This window comes from Lepus europaeus, chromosome 18 (genome assembly GCF_033115175.1).
Source record: "Lepus europaeus isolate LE1 chromosome 18, mLepTim1.pri, whole genome shotgun sequence".
Lineage (NCBI taxonomy): Eukaryota > Metazoa > Chordata > Mammalia > Lagomorpha > Leporidae > Lepus > Lepus europaeus.
In genome coordinates, this window is record NC_084844.1 from 76,706,129 (window position 1) to 76,727,032 (window position 20,904).

Consider the following 20,904-nt stretch of genomic DNA (forward strand, 5'->3'; position numbering starts at 1 on the left):
AACTCCTTGGGCCCCTGCTCCTGCGTGGGAGACCTGGAAGAAGCTCCTGGCTTCTGGCTTCAGATTGATGCAGCACTGACCTTTGCAGCCATCTGGAGTGTGAACCAGCGGACGGAAGACCGTTCTCTTTTTCCCTATCTCTCTCTCTCTGTAACTCTGCCTTTCAAATATAAGCCTTTTTAAAATATTATTAACAGCAAGAAACACATAGGAAATATTAAAAAGACAAAAGACAGACTAGAAAACACGTTATCTACAAGAGAAATGGACCAAGAGGATTAACCACGCAATATCTTTAAACACTGTTCAAAGGAACATCACAGAAACTTCCCAAAGGAGAAATCGTTCGGGATATGAAGAAACACAAGATCAGAAGTCTATGATCCGCGGTTAGCAGTGACTCACCTTGAGCAGCTTCTGCAGCTCAGGAACTCTGCAAGTCCTGAGAGCCCTGAGGCCACAGTGACCCCACCTGGAAATCAGGCACCCAAACCCGTCCAGCACTCCGGTTGCTTGGCAACAACCTCCCCACGCCCACTGAGCCAGCGAGCGTGCTGATTGGCTATGGTCTTTGTGACGCCCCTCATGCCCGTTGGCTTTGCAGCTGTCCAATCAGGGGCCCCCCGGTGAGGGCGGTGGAGCACTTCATCATCTCGCGAGATCCCTGTGTCCTAGTGGTGTCCAGAGTACAGCGGGAAGAGTGTCCCCGCGGTGGCTCGGCCTTCTCTGCTCTGAGAAGAGGAAGCCGGAGGCTTCGTGAGCGGGAAGTGGTGAGTGTGTGGGGCCAGGTTTCCCAGAAGGGGCGGTGGGCGGATGGATCCTGTCAGAACCAGCTACAGAGGGACCTGGACTTCCCCCCAGTGAGCTCTTCCATCCGCGGACCCCACCGCTGAGGGCTGGGCCGGGTCCGGACAGGGGCGACAGGCCCCGTCCCTGCACCAGCGACCTCGGCTCCCTCCAGAGCCTCCTCTCCGTCTGTGTGCGCGCAGTCCGCCTCTCCCCAGGTCGTGTGGAGAGGACGGAGGGAGATCGGGGAGCGTGGACTGCGCTGTGGCCTTTTGTTGAAGTGAGGCCGGCTCCGGCCTTCAGGCCCTGTTTGCCTGTCTTACCAGTTAACTAAATGTGGGCTGGAACACGTGCAATGTACTGCACACTGCTTTCCATTAGGTACTCCAGTTAAAGTAAATTCTCATTCTTCTTAGAAATTATGTAACATTTCACTAAAATATCACCTACATATTCAAGGCCAAACATTTGAGTAAATAAATTGTCAGAATGCAAATCCAGGAAAAAAAAAAAAGAAAAAAATGAAAAGAAACACGATCATTATTCCAGTCAAATCTTTCTGATTTAGAAAATATTTGGGGGCTGGTGCTGTGGTGCAGCAGGTCAAAGCCCTGGCCTGAAGCGCTGGCATCCCATATGGGTGCCGGTTCTAGTCCTGGCTTCTCCTCTTCCAATCCAGCTCTCTGCTATGGCCTGAGATAGCAGTAGAAGATGATCCAAGTCCTTGGGCCCCTGCACCTATGTGGGAGACCTGGAGGAAGCTCTTTGCTCCTGGCTTCGGATCAGCGCAGCTCTGGCTGTTGCAGTCATCTGGGGGAGTGAACCAGTGGATGGAAGACCTCGCTCTCTGTCTGTACCTTCTCTGTAACTCTGTCTTTCAAATAAATAAAATAAACCTTAAAAAAAAGATAGTATGTTGTTGATGCTAATTTGGCAACATTTCCCATGCACCAGAACTGTAAACTCAATTTGCATGGAATTGAGCAAAAATAACCCAGGCGCTGAGGACTCTAGGTATAGACTTATAAAACAAAATCTTGAACTCTGGTGCCTCTTTTTTTGACAAAAGACTAGGAAACAAATGCTGTCAGTTGTGTCTGGGGAAGACAAGTACTTTGAGGGGAAGAAAATGATGGCTTCTGTGCTCATAAGGAAGGCGGGGGTGTCAGAAATATGGCATTGATCACATATTTCCCTTTCTAAAACATCTTCCCTACAGGTCCAGAAACTGCTCAGGTGTGGATGTAGGTGGTTGAGCAACAGACATTCCTGCCTTCTTGATTCTTCATGAAGAAACAGGTACAGTTCATCTTCCTGTTTGCATTGGTTAAGAGTTTCAGGGTATACAGTGCAAGATCTTGATTTTGAATGTGTTTTCTGTGTTTCTGTATGCATGCAAAAAGTTTTCGAAGTTCTCTTTTTTTCTGGTGTTAACATTTCAGCCATTTGAAATAAGTTTGCTGTTATTTCTACACAAAAGCTTCATTGCCAACTGTAATGCATTCAGAACACTTTCCCCAGGCCTTTCGTTTACTGCTAACATCTTGGGTCTTGTAAAACCTTTTGGGTTCTAGACTCTGGATGTATAAATTCTGTTCTCCCTGAGCTGTTCTTTGTGAAATGCCAATCTTATATTGCTAATGCTTGCATGTTACTGTAAGACTCCATTTACCTGGGCCACAATAACAAATGAGGAACAGAATGTTAGAGCTGTGACAAGGGAATGAGATATGCTCTTTTGATCAGGGGGCCCTTGCATAGGATTGTGTACATAGACGTCTGAGTAACTTTACAAGCTTGGATTTACTGGACACTTTTTTGTGAGTACTTTGTTGTTATTCCTACTTAGGTTTTGATTAATGCTTAGATAACTTGCTGGCAATGCATGTTGTAGGGAAAATTGCATCTCCCAAAGGAGAGCACCTACTCACCACATTGCTAATTAGTCTTCACCTGATGAGCCATTAATCATGGAAAGGGGCAAGGAGCAACTTTGATAACTTCAGAGCAAACTCTAGAAGACAATCAGATATGTTCTAATTGCACTCAGCTTCCTCTCCCATGGGTTGAATGGAGGACATGGGAGAGGGAAATGCACCTTCCTCTACAACACCAAGACTGGACTCTCACTCCTTCACTGGAGCTGTGATTCCCAAGCTTCCTACAAATACAGACACTATTTCTTTCTCCTTCCCCTCTCTCCCTTCCATTCTCATTCTAACAAAAGCAGACGTGATTTTATGGAAACATTGATCTATCCTTAAACTTTTCATTATAAAAAATGAATTGACTGAACCCATTCAATCATATCTTATTCATACTTAGATTGGATTACCATATAACTATGCATACAATAACAAACCTAAATTATCTGTCTACCATCTTCTCTATTTCATGTTACATGGATTTGGCCTTTTATGAAAAAGTTATTTTTATGTTTCCAAGCCATATGATCATAAAAGTTAGCTGCCTTACCTCTCCAAGGAAGATGAGCACATTTAGGTTAAGCTGTTTTGCATATTTTTTAGGCTGTTTGTTATTTTGTCTGAGCATCCCTCTGGTTTATTGGAGCCTCAACTACTTGCTGAGACATGTTCTTTGTATCAGAACACAAAAGAATAAGGTTGAGAAACATTTTCTCAGGTAGTGACAAGAACATCACAGTGCTGTGACCTACAACGCTTGTTACAGAAAAGTCAAATTTATAAACAAATGTTGAGTTTAGAAAGGAATGCCTGAAGCAACTAGCTAAAAGCAGCTCTCAAACACATAAGCAGGGCTGCTACATAGAGTGGTTTAAGGACTTGTCAAAGGTCACATGGGTGATAACTGGTACAGGAGGAATTCAAGCTCCATTCCTCCTGATCCTGATAAACTAGTTCATTTTTTTTTTTTTAAGATTTATTTCATTTGTTTCAAAGGCAGAGGCAGAGAGAGAGGTATTACATTTAATGGTTCATTCCTCACATGGCCACAATGTCCAGAGCTTCATCTAGGTCTCCCACATTGGTGCAGGGACCCAAGGACTTGGGCTGTCTTCTACTGCTTTCTCAGGCCATAGCAGAGAGCTGGATTGGAAGTGGAGCAGACAGGACTCAAACTGGTGCTCTTATGGGATGCCGGCACTGCAGGCGGTGGTTTTACCCACTATGCCACAGTGCTAGCCTGAAACTAGTTCTTTAACTACAAGGATAGTAATTTCAAAGATTCGCTGAGTGCTTCCTGTGAACCAGGTGCAGCTTCATAGGCAGTGACTTGGCAACCATGGCTTCATAGTGAAAGTACCCAGATTTTGTGTGTCTATACAGTATGTTAGCTCAGTTACAGCATAAATGGATGCTTGATGAGCCTAAAGGACATGATGACAGAGGACTGGGGACTGAGCGTTGGGCTGAGTGGAGATTTTTAAAGAGAACACCTGCCCTGTATGGATACTACCTCCATTCCACATCACTGGGCTCATCCTCTGCAGGGGCAGCAGAAGCTAGATACTTCCTCCCCATCTCCCATAACAGATTCCTTGATTTTTTTCTGTTGGGCACATCTGCTGCCATGATGTGTGACTCCCAGGAAATGTATTTTAAAATTTTTATTTATTGGAGAGGCAAAGAGAAGGAGACAGGTAGACATGGAGAAAGCTCCCATCTGCTGGTTCACTTTTCAAGTGTCTACAAGGGCTGGGATGGGACTAGTCCTAAATCAGGAGCAAATAACCCAATCCATTTCTCCCATGGGGATGAAAAGGACCCAATTACTTGAATCATCACTGCCAACTCCCTTGGGTGAACATTACCAGGAAGGTGGAATTGGCAGCTGCAGCCAGGAGTCAAAGCTAGCCACTCTGATATGGGAAAGGGGCATCTTATCTGCGAGGTGAAATGCCTGACCCAAGGAAATATTCTATTGTCCTTCTGGATGGGATGGAGAGCAGGTGACTGGAGCTGCAGGAACCATTTGGTCCCATGAGGGAACCTTATGGATGAGGCAACAAGGCAAAGGAGCCCCTCCTGGAATGAATATCTTTGAATCCTTATATGTGAGAGAAGTGTTAAGCTACAGGTGGTTTTATTTTTTAGACATTATTTATTTAAAAGGCAGAGTTACAGAGAAAGAAAAGTCAGAGAGAGGTATCCTCCATCTGCTGGTTCACTCCTCAAATAGCTGCAGCCACTAGGACTTAGGCTGAAACTGTGAGCTAGCAGCTTCATCCAGGCCTCCCACCTGGGTGCAGGGACCTGAGTACTTGGATTCTGCACTGCTTTCCCAGGTGTATTAGCAGGGAGCTCCAGCAGAAGTGGAGCAGCCAAGACTAGAACTGTCACCCTATGGGATGCCTATCATAGGCTGTGATTTAACCCACTATACCACAATGCTGGCCCCTAAGCTACACTTTTAAATATTTACTTTGTGTGCTACTCATAGCTGGAATAAACTCTAAAACACATGAGTCATTTTATTCCTTTGATACCGACAATAACCCTCTAAACAAGCACTGTGATACTCTCCATGGGCAGGTGAGAAAGTGGAGCCCATAGAATCTAAATACCTTTCTCAGGGCCACACAGCTGAGTGGGAAAACTGAGGTTCCTGCACCCCTTTTTAGGCACTACAGTACCTTCCTCAAATGTAAGACGAATCAAACAGAGGAAATCCTGGTGGCTTTGTCCTCAGTTAGGACACCTTGTACTAAGACAAAATTGTGAGTCCAACTCTTTAGTGGCCTATTAGGTGACCGTGGATAGTTTAGTTCAAAATCCTTCTCCCAGACATCTTGTAGAGAGTACATGGTGTTTTCACTGGGATGTTTTTGAGTTCAGGTCACTAAAAGCCCATCTCCAGCCAGCTTGAACAATGAGGAGAGTCAGACACAGTGGTCCTGGGCTCGACAAATTCCATGGCTGGAGATGTCAGTGAGAACATGGGCTCTTTTCACCTCCACTCTGTGACTCACAGCACTATCATTATCTGAAGTTGATTCTCTTTGTGGCAAAAGGAATTAGGCTTGGAGCAAGCAATTGAGATTATCCATACTCTTATTTATGGGTAATAGAAAGAGAATGGAATCCCTTGTCTTTCTTTAAAAACTGAGGTGGGGGGTGAGTGCTTGGCCCAGTGGTTAAGACGGCTCTTGAGAAACTTTCATCCCAAATTAAAGTGCCTGGTACAAGTCTTGGCACACTTGCAATTCCAACTTCCTGCTAATGTGCAACCTGGGAGGCAGCAGATGTGGGGAGACCAGATTGACTTCTCTGATCGCAGCCTCAGTGTGGCCCAAACCTAAAGATTTCAGGCCTTTGGAGAGTGAAATGGCAGATAGAAGGTCTCTTTCTGTGTCTCAAATAAATAAGCATATAAATATGTAAATAAATAAATAATATCAAAGTAGAGGGTGTTATGGTACAGTGGGTTAAGCTGCCACTTGGGATGCCCATGGCCCATATTGGAGGACCTGAAATCAGGTCCCACCTCTGCTTCCAGTTGAGCTTCTTGCTAACGCACCTGGGAAGCAATGGTGATAACCTAAGTATGTGAGCTCCTGACACCCGTGTCAGGGAACAGGATGGAATTCCTAGCTTCAGCCTAGCCCAGCCCTGGCTTTGCAGACATTTGGGGAGTGAGCCAGTGATTGGAAGTCCTCTCTAATACATAAATCTTTTAAAACTGTAGGTTGAATTTTCTTGCCAATCACCTCCTGTCCAATAGCAAAGGTTGGAGGTATCATCTGAAGTGGGACATTAATAGACAAATGGCCATCAAGGCCAGGGGAGTGGGTGCAGACAGGACTGTAATGTTTTAAGAGGAATGCTCCCTCTGGACCAACTACTCAGAGATCTTCCCTGCAACCTTCCCTCCCTGCCCCAAGACACTGCTTTCAGAGCTGTCTGTGGCCACAGAGAAGAGGTGTTCTGGAGAGTGGTCACTGAGGAGAGAGGAAGGGCGGGGAACCCCAGGGTCCCCTTTCTCCTGGTCTGGAGCCCCTTCCCTACATCACAGCTCTGCAGCAGAGCATGCCTGTCACCTCCCTCAGCCTGTGACACAATCTATTAGCATTTCCCATGGTTATGTTAGACTTGGGGACCACAGTGTGCTGTCCACTATGTCAACTTGAACTTCTAGGTTGGGGCTGGCACTGTGGGGTCATGGATAAAGCCACTGCCTGCAGTGCCAGCATCACATATGGGTGGCAGTTCTAGTCCTGGCTGTTCCACTTCTGATCCAGCTCTCTGCTGTGGCCTGGGAAAGCAGTAGAAGATGGCCCAAGTCCTTGGGCCCCTGCACCTGTGTGGGAAGACCCAGAGGAAGCTTCTGGCTCCTGGCTTTGGATTGGCACAGCTCCAGCCATTGCAACCAACTGGGGAGTGAAACAGCAGATGGAAGGCCTCTCCCTCTCTCCCTCTCCCTCTCCCTGCCTTTCCTTCTCTCTCTGTGTAACTCTTTCAAAGAAATAAATAAATCTTAAAAAAAATAACTCCTAGGTTTTCCATGAAAGTGACATCTGAGTGTATCTCTCCCAGGCAGCAAGGTTGGGAAGAGCTTGTCAGCTACAAAGACTAGGGAGGTGAGACCAGAGAGCTGCTAGCTGGTGAGAGCCTTATGACCTAACCTGTGTTTGGTGGGGGGGTGTAGCCTGTCCCCATTCCCTCCATCTGAGTGGGAACTGTTCCCCCAGCACATTTCTAGAGGAAGTTGCTGTGTTTAGCTCCTGGCCCAATCACTGTTGTCTGGAAGGATTCACCAATTAAGCCTCTGCAGTGTATGTGTATTGGGGGGGATGGTAAGGGTATTGCTGTCCCCATTAAAATGCAGTAGTGGGGAAACTGTCCCCACGCACTGCCAGGTGAGCTCTGTACCTGCTCTGCCCTCTCTTCCAGAGATTCAGCCTCCCAAGATGCACCACAACCATAGGCCCCTCCAACTCTTCCTTTATGTGGGGAGAGGGTAGGTGGCAGAAGGCTGCAGGCTCTGCCTGTTGCTAAGGGGAAGTAATGGCAGAGGACCAAAAGGAACACCAGGGTTCTGTGCCTGTTCCTATTACTATGCTACTCAGGCAGTTTTCTTCTGGTTCCATTTGTGAACCATGTGTCTGTCATTTAGAGACTGGGAGTCTGTATCAGCTTCACAACACTTTGCCCAGGGCTCACTGGTTCAGGTGCTCTGCATTCTCCCACAGCCTCCATGCTGCCCCAGGGAGTCCTGCCCACATTATTTTGATAAGTACATCTCTAAAGCCATTTAAAGTAATTTGTGTTTAGAAATGAAATGAGGTCATCATTACTGGCTGACTAGATGGCTATTTAAATGACTAACTTTACCTTGACTTAATTACTGATCTCCCAGTTGGAAGTTAATACATAATTAAGTTTTTTTTTTTAAGATTTATTTATTTTATTTGAAAGGCAGAGTTACAGAGAAGCAGAGAGAAAGAGAGAGGTCTTCCATCCACTAGCTCACTTCCTAAATGGTCACAATGGTCAGAGCTGGGCTGATCCAAAGCTAGGAGCCAGGAGATTTTTCCAGGTCTCCCATTTGGGTGCAGGTGCCCAAAGACTTGGGCCATCTTCTACTGCCTTCCTAGGCCTCAGTAGAGAGCTGGATTGGAAGCAGAGCAGCCAGGCCTCAAACCAGTGCTTATATGGGATGCTGGCACTGCTGGCCTTACTTACCCTCTAGGCCACAGCACCAGCCCCAATATGTAATTTTTAAACCAAAACTATCTATTAAACTCTAACACACCACTGCCTGCATTCTACATAAAAGCCTCTTAAGTGACCTTTCCAAACCACTACTTCTTTACCAAGGCATCCCTGATACCAGCACTTCTTGCACCTGAATCAGCATTTGCTGAACAAGTAACCATGCACTTGGATTGCAAGAGGTCTTTTAAGTGCACAAGGATGTTTTTTAAAGATTTATTTATTTGAAAGTCACAGTTACAGAGAGATTTCCATTTGCTGATTCAGTCCCCAAATGGCCATGCTGAAGCCAGGAGCTTCTTCTGAGTTTCCCACATGGTATAGGGGCCCAAGCGCTTGGACTGTCTTCCACTGCTTTCCCAGGCACATTAACAGGGAGCTGGATCAGAAGTGGAGCCAGGACTCAAACTGCTACCCATATAGGATGCTGGCACTGCAAAAGGTGGCTTAACCCTCAAGAATTTATTTTGAATGACCATCTTTGTGACACAGCAGGGTAAGCTGCCACATGTGAGGCCAGCATCCCATATTTGAGTGCCAGTTGCAGTCCTGGCTATTTTGCTTCCTACTAATGCTCTTGGCAGAAGAAGAGCCCCTACCACCCCTGTGGGAGACTCATATGGACTTCTGGTTCCCATCTTCAGCCTGGGCCAGTCCTGGCTCTTGTGGTCATTTTGGGAGAGAACCAGAAAATGAAAGATCTGTATCTCCCCTTTTCACCCCCTGTAACTGTCTTTTGTAAAAATAAACAAATAGTTAATTCTTCACCTGCAGCGTTGGCATCCCATATGGGTGCCAGTTCTAGTCCCAGCTGCCCCTCTTCCAATCCAGCTCTCTTCTATGGCCTGGGAAAGCAGTAGAAAATGGTCCAAGTACTTGGGCGCCAGCACCCACATGGAAAACTGGGAAGAAGCACCTGGCTCCTGGCTTCAATTTGGCACAGCTACAGCCGTTGCGGCCATCTGGGGAGTGAAACAGCAGAAGGAAGACCTTTCTCTCTGTCTCTCCCTCTCACTCTGTAACTCTACCTCTCAAATAAATAAAAAATTAAATATATTTTCTTTAAAAATTATTTTGAAATCATGTACCATTTTTTATAATAGGCATTTTCCATGAACTTTTTGAAGACCATTCACATGCATAGATTTCAAAATTTGTTGAATAAGCTAATCTTTTAATTTCATTTTCCACAAACTTTTTGAAACTCTCTCATATTTGCTTTTATTTCTATTTTTCTATAAACAGTACATATATTTGATTTGAGGTCTTGCAAAACATGGATTACAATTCCTTCCTCATGCTATCATTCCAGTTTTTGTTTCCTCTTTTCTGTACTTGTAATCTGTCTTGCAGTTTCTCCTAATCTCTGTCTATCCTATGTGAGGTGATCAGATCAGCCTCCTTGGAGAACAGTTTTCATCTTGGTACTCTCTTGTACAAAAGTGGTTAAAAAAAAAAACACATCCTCACACTTAAGAATGATATATGCCTCCTAATAGTGGTTTAACCTGCTGACCACGATGCTCATCCCTGACATTTTATTTGATGTTTCCCTGGCATTTTGAATTTTTTTACCTAATTTCATTTGTTGGAGCCAGTGTTGTGATGCATTAGGATAATCCATTGCCCGTGATGCTACTTCCCATCCAGCTCTCTGCAGTGCATCTGAGAAGCAGCAGACAACCCAAATTCTTGAGTCCCTGCCACCATGAGGGAGACTTGGATGGAGTTCCAGATCCGAGCTTTGATCTGACCCAGTCCCAGCCATTGTGACCATTTGGTGAGTGAATCTGCAGATGGGAGATCTCTCCCTCTCCCTCCCTGTCTTTTTTTATAACTCTGTCTTCCAAATAAATAAACAAATCTTTTTAACATATTTGTTTTTCAACCTTTTTTCTCCCTACATTCTAGCATACTCCTTGGTGCTGCTGCTCTCTGTGGACTCGTCCTCCTCAGCCTCTGACTAGAGCACAGCCACCTCTCCAGTGCTGACATCCTCTGACACACGTTTCACTCTTCTGTTCTCTCTAAACTGTAGACTCTGCTTGGGCAACCCAACTAACTCTCATGCATAGACATACACACCTGAGGACTCCAGAGCCTTAGATTTCAGTTCCAAACTAACTTTCATTTTCAGATGACTGGTGAAAAAACAAGTCTGGAAGCCAGGGTGTAGCCTTGTGGTTTAGATGCCTGTATCCCACATTGGAGTTTCTGGGTTTGATTCCCAGTTCCAGCCCCTGACTCCAACTCCCTGGAAATGCAAACCCTGAGAGCTAGCAAGTGATGGCTCAGATGATGGGGTTCCCTGCTCCTGGGCCAGCCCTGGCCACTGTGGACTTTTGAGCAGTGAACTAGAGGGTGAATACCACTTCTCTGTCTACTTGTTTGTCTCTTTGCATCTCCAATTAAAAAAACAAAACAAAAAAGTATGTCTATATCTTTCATTAAAATAAATTCCTCAATGGCTAAAAATAGTTTCATTGTTAAAGTTAGCAAAAAATAATGCTTCTTGGTTGTAAATGATATTAGAATAATTTACAACTGTAAATCAGACTTCCATAGTGGATAAGGAAGAGAAAGATGAGAGCAATAATTTTTACTTCTGGCTTTGGTGCTTCTTTGTCATGTAACCTTGGAAAATTCATTTAAACTCAAGGAGCCCAAGATGAGTGTCTTTAAAATTGCAGGCTCATCTAGTTGAGGCAAGTGGCATAAAGCTGAGACCCTTCCTTGTTTCTGTACCAAAAGAGCTAAGTGACATTAGCAACTTATTTTACCCCTCTGGTTCTTCCTCCGCTGTGAAGTAAGATTGTCTTTATATTTACAGGATTTATTCTACACAGTACTAGGTTATGGTAAGGTTTGCATGACTGTCAGGTCTTCTACAACTCTACTGTATTATTAGCAGTTGGCACTGAAGACGAAATGCTAAACAACATAGAACTGCTAGGACTGGGGCCCACACTGTGGCACAGTAGTTAACACCCTGGCCTGAAGTGCCAGCATCCATATGCGTGCCGGTTCGAGACCTGGCTGCTCCACTTCCAATCCAGCTCTCAGCTACGGCCTGGGAAAGCAGTAGAAGATGGTCCAAGTCCTTGGGCCCTGCACCTGCATGGGAGACCAGGAGGAAACACCCAGCTCCTGGCTTTGGATTGGTATAGTGCTGGCCATAGCGGCCATTTGGGGGTGAACCAATGGAAGGAAGATCTTTCTCTTTGTCTCTCTCACTGTCTACCTCTCCCTGTCACAAAAAAAAAAAAAAGAATCAATATAGTTATTAAAATTTTTAATTATAATCACTGAGTATTGGTAATTACTTTTAAAAAAGATTTTATTTATTTATTTGGCAGGTAGAGTTAGAGAAAGGTCTTCCTTCCATTGGTTCACTCCCCAAATGGCCACAATGGCTGGAGCTGCACTGATCCAAAGCCAGAAGCCAGGTGCTTCTTCCCGGTCTCCCATGCGGATGCAGGGGCCCAAGCACTTGGGCCATCCTCCACTGCCCTCCTAGGCCACAGCAGAGAGCTGGACCAGAAGAGGAGCAACCAGGACTAGAACCTGGCACCCATAAGGGATGCCAGCACTGCAGGTAGAGGATTAACCTGTGCACTGCAGCCCCCACCTCAGTAGTGTAATTACTGATAGTATACTCCTAGTATTGTATATTTTAGTTTACACAATACTTAGATTAGATAAAAATATAGGTAGTGATAGTTATTGCTTCTCTTACTTTTACTGGATTGGATCATAGCACATGTCAATAAACTTTATTTTTTTAAAGGCTTATTTTTGAAGGAGTTACAGAGAGACACACATCAAGAGATATTCCATCTGCTGGTTTACTCCCAAGTGCCTGCAAAAAGCTAGAGCTGGGCTGATCCAAAGCCAGGAGCTTCTTTCAGGTCTCCCACATGGATTCAGGAGCCAAGTATTTGGGCCATCTTCTGCTGCTTTCCAAGGCACATTAGCAGGGAGCTAGATTAGAAGCGGAGCAGCTAGGACATGCACCAGTACCCATATGGGATGCCAGCACTGCAGGTGGTGACTTTACCCAATATGCCATGGCACCAGCTTCAGCCTTTTCAATTTAATAACTAGAGATTATGCACTATTCAACATCCTGGCTTTGGCTGGGCCCAGCCTCCACTGTTGTGGACATTTGGGGAGTGAACCAGAGGTTGAAAGATCTCTCTTCTTCTGCCTCTCCCTCTCTAACTCTGCCTTTCAAATAAATGAGTCTTTGAAATATATACATATATGGGTCCCACACTGTAGCACAGTGGGTAAAGCCACTGCCATATAGACACTGATTCAAGTCCTGGCTGATCCACTTCAATCCAGCTCCCTGCTAATGTGCCTGGGAAAGCATCAGAGGACTGCCCAAGTGCTTGAGCCCCTGCATTCCTGTGGGAGACCTGAAAGAAGCTCCTGGCTCCTGGCTTTGGATCGGCTCAGCTCAGGCCATTGTGATCATTTGGGGAGTGAACCAGTATATGGAAGGTCTGTCTCTACACCCTCTCTGTTACTCTGCCTTTCAAATAAATGTTATAAAAATGAGGGAGAAAAGTGCACTTCTGTTGCCTTCCTCATTACCTAAAGTAACATAATCAAAATCTGTTAGGCAAGTGAAGGCAAATGAATAAGGGAAATTCTGAGATGTATGTTGACCACGAAGAGAACAGTTTCCATGTATGTCTTCTGGAAGCCCATGTGAGTTGGAACCAAAGAAAAGAGGACAAAAAAGGGGGAGGCCCATATTCCCCATTTGTCTTCTTCCTTCATTGGTGCAGTGGAGAGTTGAGTAATGTAACATTGGTGTTTGTCTCCATACAGTTCACTTCTATTTAGTTGTTTCTTAATCCTCAAAAAGGGATTTAGGTCAATGTTCTATTCTCATCAAAGACCCTGATGTTTAATAAAAGATTCTGTTAGTAATTTTTACCCTGGGTAAAATTTTTTACCCTGGGTGGGTCTAAGGATGTGCTGTGACTTAGGTTTAGAAAAGAGCATCTTCCTTGCCACCCTCATCTCAACTCTGGGGCTGTCAGTTCTCCCTGCACAGACACAGTAATGCACACTTCTTCTCTACTACAAAGATCTTCCCCTTATGTTGGTCATAATTCTAGTTATCAACATCAAATCAGCTCACACCTGGACTGTAAGTATTCAATGACAGTATTTATCAAAATAAATGTATTCAAATATTCAAAGACCACTTCAAAGCTTAACTGCCTTCAAGAGTTTTTGGCACTTGTAATAGACACTGTGGTTTTCTACACACAAGCACTCACTATTTTATATACCATTTAACAATTCAAACATCATTTCAGGTTCAGCAATACACAAGAATAGCATGCATGAAATGGAGTCACAAGAACTTTAGTACTCTTCTACATAGTCAACATGTTACATTAGTTGGGACTCAAAACCACTATGTGGTAACATGAACTGATTTAGTGAAAGATATACAGCTAGGTAGTTAAGGCCACAGAATCCCAGACCTATTGATTTTAAATGAGTTTAGATCAACAGCATTCCATTGCATTATCTTCTATCTCACAGTCCTGCTTTTCCAGCAAGACCCACCCCCTCAGACCACATATTTCCTGCCTGTGTCTGTACAGTGGTGGAAGCTGTTCTGATACAAGCATCTCCTGGACAGTCACCAGCTTCCTGACTCACTACCTAGCTTGGAATCAATAGTTCTGAGAGAACTCAATTGAATGGCAGTTTCTTTGGCAGTCACAGACTTCTGCCTTAGGAAACAGAACATGTCCTCTACTCTGGGGCTCCCTTTTTCTCATCAACCATGGTGTCTGTGGTGATCTGTGGTTTTTCACTCCAGCCCTAGTAGAACTCTGATTCCAAAAAACAGGGATAAGTGTTCTACCTGGGGCTGGTGCTGTGGCATAGCAAGTTACACTGATGCCTGCAGCACTAGCATCCCATATGGATGCCAGTTTGAGTCCCAGCTACTCCAGTTCTTACCCACTCCCTGCTGGGAAAAGCAGCATAAGATGGCCCAAGTGCTTGGTCCTCTGCCCCTACATGGGAGACCTGGAGGAAGCTCCTGGCTTCAGCCTGACCCAGCCCTGACCACTGTGGCCATTTAGGGAGTGAACTAGCAGATGGAAGACCTCTCTCTGCAACTCTACTTTTCAAATAAGTAAAACATCATGTTGTACACCCTTTTCCAGGCAGTTGTACAGCTGGGAGTTGTAGCTTCTTGTATATTTTGGATAATAAGAGTTTTGGTTTGAAAGCAAGCTCATCTGAAACAAAGATCACTCATTATCCTTCGTTAGAGAAGGGAGCTCTGCTCTTTGAAAGTGAAAATCAGAAGCTGTAACGTGTGATGAGCTCCACCTGCCAGGTCTGGGGATACTTAGTTGAAAGCCAGGACACCAGGAAAGGAAGCTTTTCAGATTCCCTGGCCCTTGCTTTAGTCTTATATCTTTACTTCCTTTGTTGCTTCTTGGTGCCAAGGGTGTACATTTTATACTGAAATGAGGAATTTGGTCTTACCTCTTTTGGGGTTTTTTTCTATGAAGACTGTATATATTTACCTTGGTTTTAAGGATAGCTTCTGGGGTGGGTGGATTTTTCAGAAGTTTTCACAAGCCAGCCAAAAGCCTATATTTTCTTCACAGAATTCAGTTTTTAAAAAAGCCTTCAATACAGCCAGAATATCTGTAGGAAGGGAAAAGTAGAAAAAAAAAGCATGTGAAATATGAAGAACCGAATGATCAAATAATCCCTTGTGCTTTTCTAGTACTAGGATTAGCTATTTTCTAGTTTTTACTCAATCCTGTAGTCCTGAGGATTTAGCTCTTTAAAGACAAAGATGCCAGTAGGCAAAATACTTAAGTTGGTGCCATACTACTAAAACATAAATACTTCAGTTTGTTTTTAATGCCAAAATGTATTTGTAGGAGAGGCACAAATCGTCAGGGAACTAAGTCTCTTGCAAACACTGCCTGCAAAGAAAAGCATCCTCAGCCTCCACCAAGAGCAGTGCCATTGCAGAGCTGAAGGGTGATTTATCTCCCCCACCTGGGGTGAATATGCTGCGATAAAGGGAGATAAACAGACCTAGGTTAAGTCTCATTCCCCTTGGGGAGCTGCTCATGTGTGTTTGAGGACACAGCCTTTCTGCATTCTTGTGATACTTGCAATGGATTAAATTGAAGACTAATTCACATTTGCAGGCCAGCAGCTCCTGGAATGCTTCTGACCACAGCAGTGCTTCCTTTGGGGAAAGTCTGCAAGAGCAGTTCTGTAGTGAGTTGTGCTCAGAGCAGTTCCCCTCCCAGCTCAGCAGTGAGCTGTTCAGATTGCAAACACAGGAATCTCAACTTACTTGATGAAAGTTTGCTACGTGCTTTTCTTGCCAACTGTGGCCTTCCCAGAAGTGGTGGAGTTTTGAGGTAGCTCAATCGTGTCTTCCAATCTTTTACTCGTAAAAAAAAGTACATTTCCCTAAATGACCATCCTTGAGTACACTACTGACCTGAATGCATTTTTACCAAATAAAGTCGTCCAATAGCTACAAACAAACCAAAAGCCAATAGCAGGCTTACCAACCTAATATTAAACTCAGCACCGAATTACTGAGCAGTTTCATGTGTTCCTCATAAAGTAAGTGCTGCTGTGAGGACTAAAGATAGGACTGCCCAAATTTTAATTTTCAATATACTGCACAGCTAATAAAGCAGATGCTGTCTCTGGCCCACAAAAGGGGACAGTTTCCCTGCAAGGTTAACCGCAATCGGGAGACATTTCACACCTGATGGAACCCGCAGCGGGACTACCTTGAGCCAGCTCCTCTGCTTCCCTTTCCACCTTCGGTCCTGGACGGGCCAGAGACCACGCACAGGAGGTGCCACCGGCTCACCCGTGCCCCCCTGTAACCCGCAACGCTCCTGGGAGGAAGATGCCGCAGAACAGTGATTTGTTCCATGGTTGTCACTGCGTGAGATCAGCCCATCATGAGAAAATGACCATGGACTCGGAGGAGACATCCAACCGCAGAGCACTGCCCCAGCGGCAGCGCAGGAGGGTGGATGACGGAAGGCACAGCGCGGCCAGGATCTCTAGGGACCCCGCAGGACTCTGCTGCCCTGGATGCCTACAGCAGGCTGGCGGGAGAGGCTGAGGGTCGCACTCACCGGGTCTGCCTCCCTTCCTGGCTCTCCTAGCTCTCGACGCTGCCACCTGTGTTCTTGTCCCAACGTCCGAAATTGAGCTCAATGGCCAAGAACGTAACACCACCCACGTCACCTGCACACACCGCAACTACCAGCTGCCCGCCAATGACCTTTATAGCCGGCCAGGCGTGGGGCAAGTCTGGCAGCGCCGGTCCTGTCCCAGGACAGGGAGGATTGGTCCGAGGTCCCTGGCCGGGCGGAGCCTGAGCCGCCCTGCAGCAGATTCTGGAAGCAAGGGAGCTGCTGATGGCTGAGGCCGGGCTCAGAGCGCACTCAGGGAGACGCCACGCCCGGCAGGGGCGCTGGGGCCCTGGACTTTCCCAGGCTGCAGTCCTGGGGCGGAGGCTGGCTTAGCCCTTCTTCCCCAGCCCTTCCCGCAAGTGGAGTGGGATTCCCACGGGGGCAGCTTTCTTCAAGGGAGAGCAGATAAACCCCGAACTCTGTGACTCCGGGTGCCGGCCTGCAGCCTTCTGGGAGGGCCTAGGAGACAGTGACTTTGTCAGGAGGTGACACCCGAGCTGGGCCTGCTTTTTGGGACAGCTCTGGATGCATGTCCGCGTGTGCCTGGACCTGCGGGGCCGCCTCTCGCCTCCTGGAGGATCTGGGAGCCGGTCGTCCTGGTGGCGGGGGCGGGAGGGCGATGCGCTGAGCTCGCCCTGGGTGCACCAGGCTCTTTGGAGCCTTTCAGAGTCGAGGTCACCTCCTGAGTCACTCCTGGTCCGCTTGGGATTTGCCAGAACCCTGAATTAGGGGTGTGGTGGAGGTGGTAGTGGTTGGCTTCAATGCACTTTATTTGCGAATTCTTCAAACACAGTTTCTCCCTACTCCTGCAGGCTTTCAGGTGATTGACGAGGACAGAGTCCCTGAGCTGCAAAGAGACTGAATTTTGGAAACTCCGTCCAGAACTCCACAGTGAGTATTTAAGTGCTCTTCCCTCAGGCCTGCAGGCGGACAGCAAGAGCAACAGTAAGATATTAATTACTGTAGATACTCTCCTTTCTTTACAGTAGACCCGCCAAAAGAGAATGGGAGATGTGTGCTTGAACAGTGGAACCAGTCAGCATGCTAGGGTGAGCTGCCCAAGCGCTTGTACCCCTGCACCCACATGGGAGACCCAGAGGAAGCTCCTGATTTCCTGGCTTCAGATCGGCCCAATCTCTGGCCATTGCAGCCATTTAGGGAATGAACCAGCAGATGGAAGACCCCTTTTCTCTCTCTGCCTCTCTCTCTGTAACTCTACCTCTCAAATAAATAAATAAAATCTTTTAAAACATGTAATTGAATGTTAACTAATGTGAGGATAGGGCAATACAGAGATCCCCAAATTTTAGTTTAATACTTTTGACAAATACTCCCCAGTTGCTTAAAGGAAGAGCAACTCCTTGTGTGCCTGCTGCAACCTTGCCACTATTTGAAGGGGAAGAGCTCATTGCCTGCCCTGAGGGGCAGTGCTGCATCCCCCTCAGGTGTGTTCACATGACTGTCAGACTGTCACTTCCCTAATGAGAGGATTAGAGCTGGCAGAGGGCCCAAGACAATTCTTTATATTTATTTCCTACAGTCAGATTCTTTATACCTATTTAAGTGCTATAGTAGTTACTGTGCATAACCAGAGCAGCCATTCTCCCAGCCTCTTATTTGTGACAAGTTCAATAGTTTGTAGTGATTCCCCCCACCATGGAAATCAGTTTGTATTTATTTCTGTGAAGGATATCAAAGCCAGGGTGCACTGTCCTCAAGGGACTTATGGATCTACAAATCTTCAAAATGGGTTTATAAATAATAAAATAGCAAAAAATTTGAGGACAGTTTTTACAGCATCAATCTTCAATTGTTAAACAAAGATATTTTTGTGTAAACAGAACAAAATTATATGGACATTCACAGTTACATTTTTTTTTTGACAGGCAGAGTTAGGGAGAGAGGGAGAGACAGAGAAAGGTCTTCCCTCCATTGGTTCACCCCCAAATGGCTGCTATGGCTGGCACCTGTGCCGATCCGAAGCCAGGAGCCAGGTACTTCCTCCTGGTCTCCCATGCAGGTGCAGGGCCCAAGCACCTGGGCCATCATCCACTGCCTTCCTGGACCACAGCAGAGAGCTGAACTGGAAAAGGAGCAACCGGGATGGAATCGGTGCCCCAACTGGTACTAGAACCCAGTGTGCCAGCACCGCAGGCAGAGGATTAGCCTAGTGAGCCACAGCACTGGCCACATTCACAGTTACATTAACAACAAAGATGTACGGGATTTGCTCACCCTGTCACCATCCGCCTACTTGTTGGCCCCCGAGGACTGCTGAGGCTCTCTTCTGTACTGGGAGATAGCATTCCAGAGTCTGCCGCTATGAAAGCAACAAGAGAGGTGTCAGGAACCTTTTGGCAAAAGTGACTTCAAAAAGTTTGTGGAAAAATAAAAAAATGTAGGGGCATCTGTTCATAGTGGGTCAGGCTTGTGCACCTGGGAGGCAGCAGATGATGGCTTAAAGGCTTGGAGTTCCTGGCTGGGCCAGCCCCAGCTGTTATGGACATCTGGAAAATAAAGCAGTGGATGGAGGATCTCAGTTGCTGTCTTTCAAGTTTTTTTTTTAAGGTGTTAAGTTCAAAAATAACTAAATAAATTGTGAGAGCTACACATAATTCATACTATGTATATTCCATATGTATGGCTTTCAGTTTCTTTTTACCTTTTTTTTTAAGATGGCAGAGAGAGGTAGGGAGATAGATCTTCTATCTGATGGCTCACTCGCCAGGTGCATGCAATAGCTGGGGCAGGGCTGGTACAGGTAGAAGTCATGAGCCAAGAATGCCCTCTGAGTCTCCCACATGGGTGGCAGGGGCCCAAGCACATAAGTCAACATCTGCTGCATTAGCAGGAAGCTGAAGCAGAGCAACCAGGACTGAACTGGAGCTCCCCTATGGGATGTCCACATTGCAAAAAGTGGCTAAACCTGCTGCTTGACAATGCTGGCCCTTACACCTATCTTTTAATTCCATGTTCCACAAACTCTTTGTATAATAGAAATGTTCTCTGCATTTTGGAGGTGGCTCTTGGGTGCCAGTGGTGGAGGAAGTGGTCTAGAGGAAGGTAGCACAGTGCTGCAGGAGAACAAGGGTGCAGGTACTGCCTGCTGGCATCTCATGCTTTGCCTCCCTTAGAGCAAGGTGTGGATGGCAGGAGGCTGAACCATTTACCTTCCTGCTTCAGACTTTGCCCATCTGTCCTGCAATTCCAGCCACATCTTGGCAAACCTGGCAAAATGCCTGACTGGTGGGGAGGTGGAGGAGCTCATCTTCTGACCAAGCTCCAGCAAAGGGAATTAATTTAGAAAGTTATCAGTGTGCTTTCTACTGCTTTAAGGCATATTCACATGGAAAAAGTAACATTCTATTGTACAAACCATTCTGAGGCTCTTAGCAGAGTAAAGATATCTTAGATCCTCATCAGTGAAATCTTTAGGAATGTCAGAAAGCCTGTAACCTTCTTCAGTGACCTGAAACAGACGAGATCTGTAAGGGCAGAACTGCTCAGCAGCCACACTGCAGGGATAGGTATCTTTCCGATGATATCTTCATCTGCTCCTTGTGGTTGAAGCCATTGTATGAGCTCTTGATCTGTTTTCTGCCCTGGGAGGGCCTAGGGTGCTCTATATCATCTGTAAAGATTCAAAATTTGTTGTATATTAATGTCTAATCATAAAATTTCCAAAGTGACAAGCTGGATGTAATAAACTATGCCAGACTGCAAAAAAAATACAAACATGGTATATTGTCTATAAAGTACAGAGGTAAATCTGTATTATAGAGATACACATCTCTACACATATCTCTATTTCTTTCACCTCTGAAAGTCTACATTAAGCTCTCGATGGAATGATTAATTAGGAATAGATTTCATATACTTAATTTTGTAATCAGTGAACTAGAAATAATTATTGTAGTATTGAGGATTGTACTGACTAAAACAGTATGTTTATTCCATGTTAAATACCATCATCGTATCTTTGGATTCCTTTTGTCCTACTACTTAGATATTCACAGGAGAGGGGAGGTGGGAGGAAAACCCAAGATCCATCAGGGTGGAGGGGGAATATCAGAGGCTGTGGTTCTATTGTACTGCAGCATTTGTTCTGGAAGAACACATTAATGGACCCAGATTTTTCTAAGGTAACTGAGTGCCTATTTTCTCCTGTACACTTGTCTGTAGTATTACAT

At 45.6% G+C, this 20,904-nt stretch overlaps 1 long non-coding RNA gene across 2 annotated transcripts; it reads left to right on the forward strand.

The window, feature by feature from the left end:
• The first annotated feature begins 668 nt into the window (after window positions 1-668).
• Window positions 669-18,411, forward strand: LOC133776972 (uncharacterized). 2 transcript variants are annotated; one of them, XR_009868465.1, is made up of 5 exons: window positions 669-770; window positions 2,006-2,085; window positions 10,131-10,260; window positions 17,527-17,605; window positions 17,701-18,411. It is a non-coding gene; the product is annotated as an uncharacterized LOC133776972 (long non-coding RNA). The 2 variants fall into 2 exon arrangements; XR_009868466.1 differs by having other exon boundaries at window positions 17,704-18,411.
• Window positions 18,412-20,904: the final 2,493 nt, after the last annotated feature.